This window comes from Tachypleus tridentatus, chromosome 12 (assembly GCF_004210375.1).
Source record: "Tachypleus tridentatus isolate NWPU-2018 chromosome 12, ASM421037v1, whole genome shotgun sequence".
Classification (NCBI taxonomy): domain Eukaryota; kingdom Metazoa; phylum Arthropoda; class Merostomata; order Xiphosura; family Limulidae; genus Tachypleus; species Tachypleus tridentatus.
The window spans coordinates 66,654,248-66,667,732 of NC_134836.1; positions in this window are offsets into that span (position 1 = coordinate 66,654,248).

A 13,485-nucleotide genomic window follows, 5' to 3' on the forward strand; every position below is an offset into this window, starting at 1 on the left:
TAAGCATTTGAATACGTGTTAACAACCATTAACTCCTCATTTGAAATATGGAACAAGTATGACAAACAATATTTCAATTATTAACCTAAAATACCGTTACCTTTATTAATTACTTGAAAACATACGTATTCATATAAATCCACACTAGCTTGTCAAGTATGTTTTACTAAGCAGACTTATCGGAATGTATAACATTTACGTACACGGACCTATAGAAAAAGAACAAGTGAAACAGAAGACATTGGATGTTTAAAACAGTGTTGATGATGTTAGGTAAAAGCAACTGTGTTATTTCCTATTTTAAAAATAATTCCTAGTTTACAGAGTTTTTCTTGCAACAGTACGTAGTATTGTTTATTTGTTTGTTTTTGAAATTCGCGCAAAGCTACACGACGGCTAGCTGAGCTAGCCGTCCCTAATTTAGCAGTGTAAGACTAGAGGGAAGGCAACTAGTCATCACCACCCACCGTCAAATCTTTGGCTACTCTTTCACAAACGAATAGTGGGATTGACCGTCACATTATAACGCCCTCACGGCTGAAAGGGAGAGCATGTTTGTTGCGACGGGTTTTGAATCCGCGACCCTTAGATTACGAGTCGAGCGCCTTAACTATATATATGTATTTGAAGTAAAGAAATGATGCTTAAAATAGAAATAGGAGAGTAACGTGCCCTGAGAAGTCAAAATATAATTAGATTAGAAGAAAGCACGGTGTAAGGTATTGATTCTGGAGAATATGGGAACGCTGAAACCTCTAAAACCATTACTGCTATATACAGTTGTAACTTTTTTTTCATACTTGTCAAGTAGTTTGTCTCTACCAGCCAGCGTCTTCATTTTAAACTTTGGCGCGACGCCTAGAGGGGTCGGATTTTCGAAACTTGGAGTTTTAAAAAATCATAATTATTAATTTCGAACACATACAAGATTATTTAAAGTGATGTTTTAGAAGTTTATGATTTATTTGAAAAATCGACCTTTCAAGTGATAAATTTTTATACGTTATAAATAAGGGTTATGGCTTATTCTAAACGTATATCTGCCTAGTGCTTTTGGATTTTATATGCGTTTTCTTATAGCAAAGCAACATCGGGCTATCAGCTGAGCCCACCGAGTGAAATCGAACCCCTGATTGTAGCGTTATGAATCCGTAGATATACCACTGTACTAGCGGGGGCTTATATGTATGTGTATATAGAATGTAGTTACACATAAACTATAAATGAACACTATATTCTCAAACCAATCCCCACAACAAGCTCCAGCTGCAGCTTAACGCTCTTTTACGTCTCTAAGTAATGCGATCATATAGTCAATAGTTATAATAAATGGTCATGGGCCATACCAACAAGAAACGTTTATAATCATTACAATGTATAAATCTAGCTACAATATAGTGGGATTAACCGTCATATTGTAATTCTCCCACGGCTGAAAGAGCGAGCATGTTTAGTGCGACGGGGATTTGAACTCGCGACCCGCCGATTACGAGTCGAACGCCTTAACCCACCTGGCCATGCCGGGCCTGAAAACCATTCACATTAATAATATATCCTTATTTTTAGATTAAAAACAGATCAATGGTTGGCATGGTTTCCTTAGTAGTTTAGGCTTACATTGATAATTTTTATAATGAAATTCCTAGACATATGTAAGCGATGTATCTAGCATTACCTGATAAAGTTTGAAATGCAAAAGCGTTTACGACTAAAAACAATCTTCAACAGGTGAAGACACGTGTATTGACTCCATTTACAATAGTATAAAAATTAATTCGATAAATCTGAATTGCTTTTGATACAAAACATATCACTCTTAAAACTGTATAAAAATTACAAAACTAAATAGTTAATACAATTATGTTCTTTGTCAGAACCTCTGTTGAGAAAGAATCATTATTCTTCCAAACAGCTCTTGGCACAGCATGGCCTGGTTGTTAGTACGAGCGAGTCACAATCTGAGGGTCGTAGTTTCGAGTTTTCTTCATCAAATAGGCCCGTCCTTTCAGCCGTGGAGTGTTATAATGTTACAGTAAATCTGACTATTCGTTTGCAAAATAGTAGCTCAAGAGCTGGCGATGGGTGTTATTGGCAAGCAGCCTTCCTTACATTTTATCGCTGCTAAATTAGAGACGGCTAATGCAGATAGGGCTCGAGTAGCTTTGCGCGAAATTCAAAGCAAATCAAACATATCTAGATAGTTCTATATCTTTTATTTCATATCAACTAGCTAATTGGACTGATATCGTGATATATACTGCTAAAAAAAGGAACAAGTACAAATTTCAGTATATTTTTGTCATAACTAAATTTATGTATGAAAAACATATCCGTTTCTCTACAAGTGTATATTCAAAGCTTGCGAGTGAAGTTTGAAGCAACTCAAACGAAACTCACTTCACTCAAGGAGAATACAACTTAATGTACCCTATATAAGGCTGTTACGTGAAACTATGCATTCCTCATTAATTCTAGAAACAAACACCAACATGGATGTTTTACGGTTTGTTTTGTCAGTATGTACCTTCATCTTGTGGACCGAAGCAGTCAGGCGTCATCTGACAGAGAACGAGGAGGCCAGGGCGGTCCAGATGCTGGAGGATGGCCAAACCCAATGGAGGGTGGCACAGCGCGTCGGTATGTCACCAAGCGTCGTCAATCGACTTTAGCGACGCTACCAGGAGACGAACTCTTATGGCAGGAGACCAGGTCAAGGCCGTTATCGCTGCACAACAGCCAGAGAGGACCGCTACATTGAGACTAACCCGTGCGGGACAGGTTAGCTACGGCTCGGTCACTGCTATATGACCTTCAGCATTCCACTGGAACCCGTGTGTCGACCCAAACATTTCGCAATCGTCAGCACCAAGGGCGTCTTGGGGCCGGGCGTCCTGCAAGAGGCGTTATTCTGACAGCGCGACACTATGCAGCCAGGTTGGAGTTTGTTTGTCAGCACCTGGACTGGGACATTCATCAATGGGCCACCGTGCTGTGGACAGATGAGAACAGGTTCACTGTGTCTTGTGATGATGAACGTGCGAGAGTGTAGAAACGCTGAGGAGAGCGATTTTCCGCCTTTAACATTGTGCAAGTCGGCTATGGGTTCATTCTCATGCAGGTTAACGCGCGAGTCCACGTCGCAAGACTGTCGATGGACTTCCTTGACGAGGAAGGAATAGAGACTTTTGAGCGGCCGGTCAGATCTTCAGATTTAAACCCCATTGAACATTGTTGGGATATATTGTCGAGGCGTGATAGTGAACATCAGCACCTCCTCAGAATGTACAGGAACTCCGACAAACCCTGGTAGACGAGTGGGCTGCCATACCCCAAGATAACATTGATAGACCGATTTGAAGGTTGCCAAATCGGTGTCAGGAGTGTGTCACAGCCCGTGGAGGTCACACTAGATATTGAATGTTTCAAACATTTCTTGAATAAACAAACGTATGTAAACTGTTTGAAGTATTGTTTCATATGGGATATCAGTTTTGGTGATATTAGACATTTTTACAAATTTTATTTCTCCATGTTTTACCGTTCATCACACATGAAAAAATAGATACAGATGGAATTTAAATGAGGCAAATTACCTAAAAAATAAAAACATTATCACATTTGGAATACTGAGATAAATAATATAGGAAAATGTACTTGTTCCTTTAATTTTTTAGATCAGTTTATAATGTTAGTAAATGGAGGAAGAAGAAACTGCCAGAGAAGTGTTGGAAGCAACTTATAGCTCTCAAGTCTACAAATTCTAAGTTATGAGAAAAAGACAGCGATTCGAGTAAACTTATGTAATAATGCTATGATATTATTCAAACACCTAAATTAATACTCGTTGCTCTGTGGTGAGTTAAAATAAACTCGAAAACGTATAAGTATTATGAACTTATGTTATATTCACAGCGTTGGTTTCTTTAAATTTCTTAAAGATAACTTTTTCTAAACATTCACATCACTGTATTAAAATACTGAAATTGTATTGTATCTTTCAGTATCAAAATAGAATTCCAGGGAATACGTTCGGTGAGTTGTCTATTAAACAAATACGTGTAGGTAATTAATACCTAATATTAACTTATCATCATCAAATATAGAATCCGATCAGCTTCGCTGTGGTTATTTCAGTGTTTCGTTACGCTGACGTTTAAATTCACTGTGTTTATTAGTTGTACAATCCGTTTGGAATGCTGTTTGCTATATTTTAAAGCGCAGTTTCTTAGCAAAATTAAACATTTTTCACATACCTAATAAGATTGTGTGAGATCTTAAACTTTAATGAAGCATTTTTACATGATGAAATTAACATACATTTGAAAACAAACATTCCGCATATGAAAAAAAGTGCTTAAGTAGTCTATCTTTATTTTATATGGTTTTAAATTAATAATTTGATTGTTTGTTTTTGTCAAGTACAGAGTTATACAATTAGTTATTTGTGCATTGACTACTGCTAGTTTCGAAACCCGATTATTAGCGTTATAAGTCCACATAATTACCTCTCAACCAGGGGGAGGGCTGAAGAAATTGTGTAGAAGCATATAGCGAACATGTTCAATTTTTTTGTCTCTGAATCAGTTTTTTCATAGTTTGCATTACAAAAATTGACATCTACAATTCTGTGCGATGTAGCTTTAAGTTTGTCATAAACTAACAATATAAACTAATATCTGAAACCTTCGTTTGAAAGAATAGAGAAAGAATGAGATTCTTGAGACCGGTTTAATTACAGGTTTACCTCCAAAACGTCAGTATCTGTCATATGTAGTCTTCAATGTAATTGTATGCACGATTCGGTCTAGAACGCCCCATTATAAAGCCCTATCAAACAACGTGACGTCGGAAAAGTGGCGCCTACGGTTGTTAGAAGTAATATCCGATTTCCGGGAAGTAAATAGTAATCAAAACATGCAGTGCTCTAGCGGTGTTGTTTTATCCCTAAGTATGTACACATTTCATATTTTCCCTGTCTAATTTTGAAAATATAAAAGAAAGAGAAATAGGGAAATTCAGAAAATACACGTCAAAATGTTATCAGTAAATTAACATTAGTTATGAGATATTTTTCTTTGTTTTTATTTATTTTTCGTTTCTGATATATCATTATTTATTTATTTTTCATTTCTGATATATCATTTATTTATTATTTTTCTCTTTCGATGGGCCCGGCATGGCCTAGCGCGTTAAGGTGTGCACTTCGTAATCTGAGGGTCGCGGGTTCGCATCCCCCTCGCGCCAAACATGCTCGCCCTCCCAGCAGTGGGTGCGTTATAATGTTACAGTCAATCCCACTATTCGTTGGTAAAAGAGTAGCCCAAGAGTTGGCGGTGGGTGGTGATGACTAGCTGCCTTCCCTCTAGTCTTACACTACTAAATTAGGGACGGCTAGCACAGATAGCCCTCGAGTAGCTTTGTGCGAAATTCCAAAACAAACAAACAAAAATCTCTTCTGATATACCATTTATTTATTTATTTTTCGTTTCTGATATATCATTTATTTATTTATTATTTTTCATTTCTGATATATCATTTATTTATTTATTATTTTTCATTTCTGATATATCATTTATTTATTTATTTTTCGTTTCTGATATATCATTCATTTATTTATTTATTATTTTTCATTTCTGATATATCATTTATTTATTTATTTTTCGTTTCTGATATATCATTCATTTATTTATTTATTATTTTTCATTTTTGATATACCATTTATTTAGTTGTTATTTTTCATTTCTGATATACCATTTATTTTCCTATTATTTTTCATTTCTGATATATCTTTTAATTATTTATTATTTTTCATTTCTGATATATCATTTATTTATTTTTCGTTTCTGACATATCATTTATTTACTTATTATTTTTCATTTCTGATGTATCATTTATTTATTTATTATTTTTCATTTCTGATATATCATTTATTTATTTATTTTTCGTTTCTGACATATCATTTATTTACTTATTATTTTTCATTTCTGATGTATCATTTATTTATTTATTATTTTTCATTTCTGATATACCATTTATTTATTTGTTATTTTTCATTTCTGATATACCATTTATTTATTTGTTATTTTTCATTTCTGATATACCATTTATTTACTTATTATTTTTCATTTCTGATATATCATTTATATATTTATTATTTTTCATTTCTGATATATCATTTATTTATTTATTTTTCGTTTCTGACATATCATTTATTTACTTATTATTTTTCATTTCTGATGTATCATTTATTTATTTATTATTTTTCATTTCTGATATATCATTTATTTATTTATTTTTAGTTTCTGATATTTCATTTATTTATTGTTTTTCGTTTCTGATATATCATTTATTTATTATTTTTATTTCTGATATATTATTTTATTTATTTATTTTTGTTTCTGATATATTATTTTCAATGTCTAACCCTATAAACAATCGCAATAAGTGTAGGTGATTACGTTTTCATCAGTTATAAAAACACATACATATATATAAAAATATGTGTCAACACGTTAAGCTGTTCTTTCACAGTGTGAATGCTTTCTAAAGAAAACAATGATAATGTTAATTTACTAAAACAGCTTACTTCAAATCTTTCATTGTGATCCCAAACACTGCATACGATTTTCCAAACATGTAATCGATGTTTAGTCGTATATTGGTTTTTCACATCCAGAGTATATGCTTTACGTTTTCTCGCTAGATAAGTATCCATAAGAGAAACCTACTCTTCACGTGTTTGTTTAAGCGCAAAACTACAATATGAATTAGGCCCGGCATGGCACTTGACTCGTAATCCGAGGGTTGAGGGTTTGAATCCCCGTCACACCAAAAATGCTTGCCCTATCAGCCGTGACGGCGTTATAATGTGACAGTCAATCCCACTATTTGTTGGTAAAAGAGTAGCCCAAGAGTTGGCGGTGGGTGGTGATGAGTAGCTTCCTTCCCTCTAGTCTTACACTGCTAAATTAGGGTGTGTTTGTGTTTTTGGAATTTCGCACAAAGCTACTCGAGGGCTATCTGTGCTAGCCGTCCCTAATTTAGCAGTGTAAGACTAGAGGGAAGGCAGCTAGTCATCACCACCCACCGCCAACTCTTGGGCTACTCTTTTACCAACGAAAAGTGGGATTGACCGTTACATTATAACGCCCCCACGGCTGGGAGGGCGAGCATGTTTGGCGCGACTCGGGTGCGAACCCGCGACCCTCAGATTACGAAGCGCTCGCCTTAACGCGCTAGGCCATGCCAGGCCCACTAAATTAGGGACGGCTAGCACAGATAACCCTAGTGTAGCGTTGCGCGAAACTTAAAACAAACCAAACCGAGCACAAAACTCCATTGTGCCAACGTCAAGGATTGAACCGGAACTTTGACGTTGTTAATTCTTCTGGGTGAGCCAACGTAAGGCACCATATGTGGATAACATGACAAAAGACACATCTCAAGATTAATATAAAAATTTAGGTTTCTACCTCTGGCTTCCATTACAGCTCCTTTACTAACGTTCAACCAAATGTCTCATGTGAGAAAATTCTTGCTACTTTAAAAACATCGTTTCATCGAACTATTCCATAAAACTGATAAACGTTAATATGTTTTTGATCATCAAAATCTTTAACTGATGTCATTTATATCAAAAGAGAAATCACTGAAATATACATTCCGACTAATGACACTTCTATATTTCGTTGAAGACGTTTTATCAAAATGATTTCGAATGTGCAAATTAACAAATCACGTAATTACAGCTGATATATACAGCTGAACGGCATGTGCCAGAATTACATTTTTACATTCCTTTGTTACATGAAACATTTAAACACTAAGATTACAAACATTTCTAGCATATGGGTTCCTTATACTGAGTGACATTGGAAACAAAGAGATATAATTCAGATTTGAACACCAGAACCACCAGAAAGGAGATCTGGAACAAGTCGTACTTCAGTCATGGTAAACAAAGTTCGGCGTTTTTTAACAGGTATGTCGCAGGACATTGGTAAAAGGCGTTCATGTGTTCTAGGCTCTGAAAAAGCTACACGAGTTAGATGCCAACAAGATGCTTCCAAGACATATCAGTACAACAATAATATCTCTGGAGAAGCTGAAGAATACAACAGGTTTTTAATGTTATTCGATATGAAGACATTCTGGTTAATTGGTCGAATACAATGCCTATGGATTTCTGTGCAATTGGACTGTTAAAACGGCGATTAGAAACTGTAATTTTCTTACATTAGATGGCTTATAAAACACCTGCAGGGAGGATAAATCTACTTTGAGCATGAAGGCCTTAAGGAAACTACAATAAGGCCTATTGTGAATATGTGCGGGTGTTAGAGTTTTCAAAATGGTTCTAATGTAAAATTTACATCCGCTGTATTACGTAACTCAGTATATCAACAGGCAAAATGATAATGCCTATCACATATTCGTATAATCTAACTTAATGAATTCAAACTTTGTGTAATTTATATCTTAATGAATTCAAACTTTGTGTAATATATATCTTAATGAATTCAAACTTTGTGTAATATATATCTTAATGAATTCAAACTTTGTTTAATTTATATCTTAATGAATTCAAACTTTGTGTAATATATATCTTAATGAATTCAAACTTTGTGTAATTTATATCTTAATGAATTCAAACTTTGTGTAATTTATATCTTAATGAATTCAAACTTTGTGTAATTTATATCTTAATGAATTCAAACTTTGTGTAATTTATATCTTAATGAATTCAAACTTTGTGTAATTTATATCTTTTAGTATTTATAACCTGTCTTGAAAACCTAGCTAACTTACGAGAACTATCCACCACTAATTCAGCGCATTTCTATGAAAAGAGCACCTCTCTAACTGTATCATATGACAATGAAAGTGGTTAGTGTATTTCATTAGTTTCGCATACTTCTCTCTAATGAAAGTTTCGCTTTAACAAGCTATCTGTTCAAGAAAATAATTTGATGACAAATATTGCTTTGTTTTTTGGTGTAAAATCGTGAATCTACCGAATGTATACTACTTAACCAGTTAAAAAACTGGTAATTTTCAAAGCGTTTACGCTAGAATGTCATCAAACAATTGTACTGCACTTATTCTTAACTTTCCATTTATGTCTTTGTACAAAATAAAGAAACAACAAATAGTTTTATTTTTATTGTGAACTTTAGTTTTAACTAGTACTTCGATGAATCAGATGCACAGAGAAACGTTTTGAGTGTATCTATCTCAGTGTTGTTAATATTTAACATCGTATGCCTATCTAGGTTATTATTTCACTTTTTCTTTGAACTTAAACACATGAAAGTTCTTGGACACATACATTCTTTATGTTTATTGAGATAAGTTTGGCATACTTCGTAAAGTGCGAGTATTTACGTATTATCAAAGTATACGGTTCCTGTACAGACGACACACAAGTTACTGCTGTAATTATTGAAGACCACCTACTGTCTGCACCTTTGTTTGCTTCTCAAAAGACGTGACTCGTTAGTAGAGGTAAAGAACAGTGTGTGCTCTTGTACTATAATTTCGTTGTTATGATGAAAAAAGATTGGATCAATTTTTAGCTATCAGTAATTGGCGAAACTAACAACTTAATCAGAAGCTCGGATAGGAAAACTTACGCGAGCTTTTATAATAATTGAGCCTTTACCTGATTATTTTCCTTAATTTCACCAGTACCAGTAAACGACGTTGGTACTACTCGGTTTACCGTTGGACATTGCCCTAAGGTTTCATAATCTCTAGGTGATATATAATTACTTTTGCTCTGCCTTTAATTGTAGCTGGAATGACATATGGACAACACATAAATAGTCTTTGTATCTGAGTCCGAAACTTCTTGTCCAACGCTACGTCAGTAAAAGCACAATCCTGGAAATGTTAATAAAATAATATCTATGTAAACTGCAAATATTCTAATTCTTCTTTTTCGTTTGTTTCAAGCTCAGTAACCAGAATTTCAAATTATGCTTCACAACTATAACACTAAACTATGATCAATCAGAACAGGTACATAGTTAGTTGGAAACTTACAGGAGTCTTGGTTTGTTCTCTAATAGATTAACAACGTAACTGTCTATTTTAAATGAAATATTAAAGAATGGAACCTCCAACTTATGTTAATTTGTACGTGTCATCCCTTGAGATGTGTTAACACCCCTCACACATGGAGTGAACACAGACACAGGACCAAAGCATTAGAAGTTTCTATGAGATTTCCATTGTTGTTATGATAACATTTATTTGAATAAGAGATCAGCATACATGTTTGACCATTCAACACAACTTGCAATAATTTCATTAACTACACATGAAGCTTCAAAACTACAATTTAGTAGAATTATCTGAATATACAATTTGGAGTGACAAAATAAAATGTTGTTTCAAATGTGACAACCCCTATTAATTATCTTAAGATATTCTCAGTTCAAAACGTTAAAATTAACTTTTAATGATTAAGCCAAAAGTAAAGTACAGGTTGTTATATGTTCAGTCGTCAACAGGGACAACAGGGAAAGACACCTACAGAAAAACAACAAGAGCAAACACATAAAACTATAACAGTAAATCTAAACTGAAACTAAAACTAATGCAATCAAAATGAGATGAAATCATAAAAGTCAAAAAGGCTTCTATGTAAACATAGTTAGCCATACAAAGTGCAATATGTAGCCAGTTGTCAAGTGCTGTTACAAAGTTGAAACAAATGATAAGAAAGAACTTTCTAAACAAAAAAAAAGGTGAGATATATTACAATTACCAGTTACAAACATAAAATAAAATTGAACGTGAATGTAACACTACGAAATAAAATTACAAACAAGTTCAAAATACAAATAAATCAAAGTTAAGGTCATATTGAAGAGTATCTACAAGCTTGCAGTTGTTATTAGAAAAGTTCGTCTAAACTTTCAGGTAGCACACACGTTGAGTCTTATGTTGTTTAAGATTAATACACTCACCACGTGGCATTACAACACATTTGTTCCAAGCATTGGTGGATGTTCAATTCACATGGCTTCATGCGTAACAAAGCAAAGACAGCTATAGTAGGTAAGGCCTTGACCATGCTAGAAAGGTAGTATTTAGATCCAATTAGGAAGATGGGATAAAGCTGTTACCAAGACCTCACACAGGTAACTAACGTTAGACAAACTACTTCTCAAGAAAGTACAAAAGCTTTGAGCTTAGAAGGTCTCCTGTCCTACAGTAACTCTAACATTATTTGAACAAAAAGTTATATAATGTCTGACTTCACATATAAATATTGAAATATATTTGAGTGGTCCATTCAAACATTATCTGTCACATTAACAATTTCAAGGACAATGACTACTTCAAACAATAATTGGATAATGACTACCTCAAACAGTAATTGGATAATGACTACCTCAAACAATAATTGGATAATGACTACCTCAAACAGTAATTGGATAATGACTACCTCAAACAATAATTGGATAATGACTACCTCAAACAGTAATTGGATAATGACTACCTCAAACAGTAATTGGATAATGAATACCTCAAACAATAATTGGATAATGACTACCTTCAACAACAATTGGACAATGACTAACTCAAAGATAATGATAATACTACCTCAAACAGTAACTGGATAATGACTACCTCAAACAGAAACTGGATAATGATTACCTCAAACAATAATTGGATAATACTACCTCAAACAGTAATTGGATAATGAATACCTCAAACAATAATTGGATAATGAATACCTCAACAACAATTGGATAATGACTACCTCAAACAATAATTGGATAATACTACCTCAAACAATAATTGGATAATGACTACCTCAAACAGTAACTGGATAATGACTACCTCAACAACAATTGGATAATGACTACCTCAAACAATAATTGGATAATGACTACCTCAAACAGTAATTCACTATTACTGAGTAATTTCTACAAAATGTGAAAATATTTAGTTTATAACAATCAAACGTAATTCTTAATCAAAACTTCTTGGTAAGCGCACTATGTTTTCTTCTATTTTGTTTAAACAAATAATTGTAATTTAACTTCAGACTGAGTCACATAATCTACAAATACCTCAGTTACCCCAACAATAAGACATCCCTTCGCCAACACTACTGAAATTGATAGATCAACTACGTCTTTCACTTGACATTGTGTAGAACCTCAAACAACTCCTGGTTTTCCTCTCAGTGTGATATCACGCTCTTATGAATATTTCAGTTTTGGAGTAAACTGTATATACCTTTTAGCTGCACTGAGAAAACAAGAACACACTATGTTTTGAATCTATGATTTTTCCGAACATACATTTACGTGATTAAAACACACAACCTGATTCAAATACACAATGGGAATATCCTGTGTTGTCGTTCACACAAGTCATCAAATACGTCACTCATAAAAGTCCACCATCAAATATTAGCCAACACATACTTGAAGCATATGATGTCAACCTGATTTTTACAGTAGAACTACACCATATCCAACGAGTCGCAATTTCCACATGCGCTAAACATGTGTTAGGCCTCAAGTGTTCTATAAAGAGTCAGACCACTTTACCTCGCATCAGGTGGATAGAAATTCATATGAATAACTTATATTGTTATGAGCATCCATCCATCCACATCACATTTTATGTCATCAACTATTTAATATACTCTCAAAATTAATGTTACAGATTCACGGACGACAGTAAATTTAGTTTTGTCAGTTAAACGTAACAAAAAAAGTCTTAATTTCCATACTTATCACAGTAGTATTGCAACTGATGGATTATAAACAACAAAGAAACACTATATCACGTAAACAATAAAATAACTCAGACAAATTGTTATACGTTTTTCTTGATATGTAAACTCATCTCCAGATTAACAAAGTGTTTGAAACTGACCATTGCCAGGCATGTTTCTGTATTTAGTATTTGGGTGTTTTCTGTAGTTATGTTTTCAAAAACGTGTGATGATGTTTTTGTGGTCTTTTTCTATTTGTTTCTCCAATATAGAAGTCGTGACAGTTGTTGTATTGTACTTTATAAATAATGTTGGTGTTGTATTTGTCAGTGTAGTTTTTATATAGTATGGACTTTAGTTTTGTACCTGGTTTTTGAATACATTTGGTGTTTAATGGAACGTTGTGTTTTATTTTTTCCAAATGTTGGTTATTTTTTACTGATGTCGGGAACATATGGTATGCAGCAGAATAAGGTTTTGTAGTTTGTTGTATCTTATTGTCGTTTGTTTGTTGTTGGTCCAGGTGTGTGTGTATAGTTTTTTCCACGGTTTTTTGAGGAAATTTGTTTATGTTGATGAAGTGTTGTTTTATTTTGTTGATTTTATCGTTAATTTTATCAGGTGAACAAAGTTTTGTGGCTGTGTTTATTTGGTTTCTTAATATGTTGAATTTTTGTTTTGTTTCATGTGATGAGTTCTAGGGAACGTATAGTCCAGTATGGGTTATTTTTTGTTCTGATCTT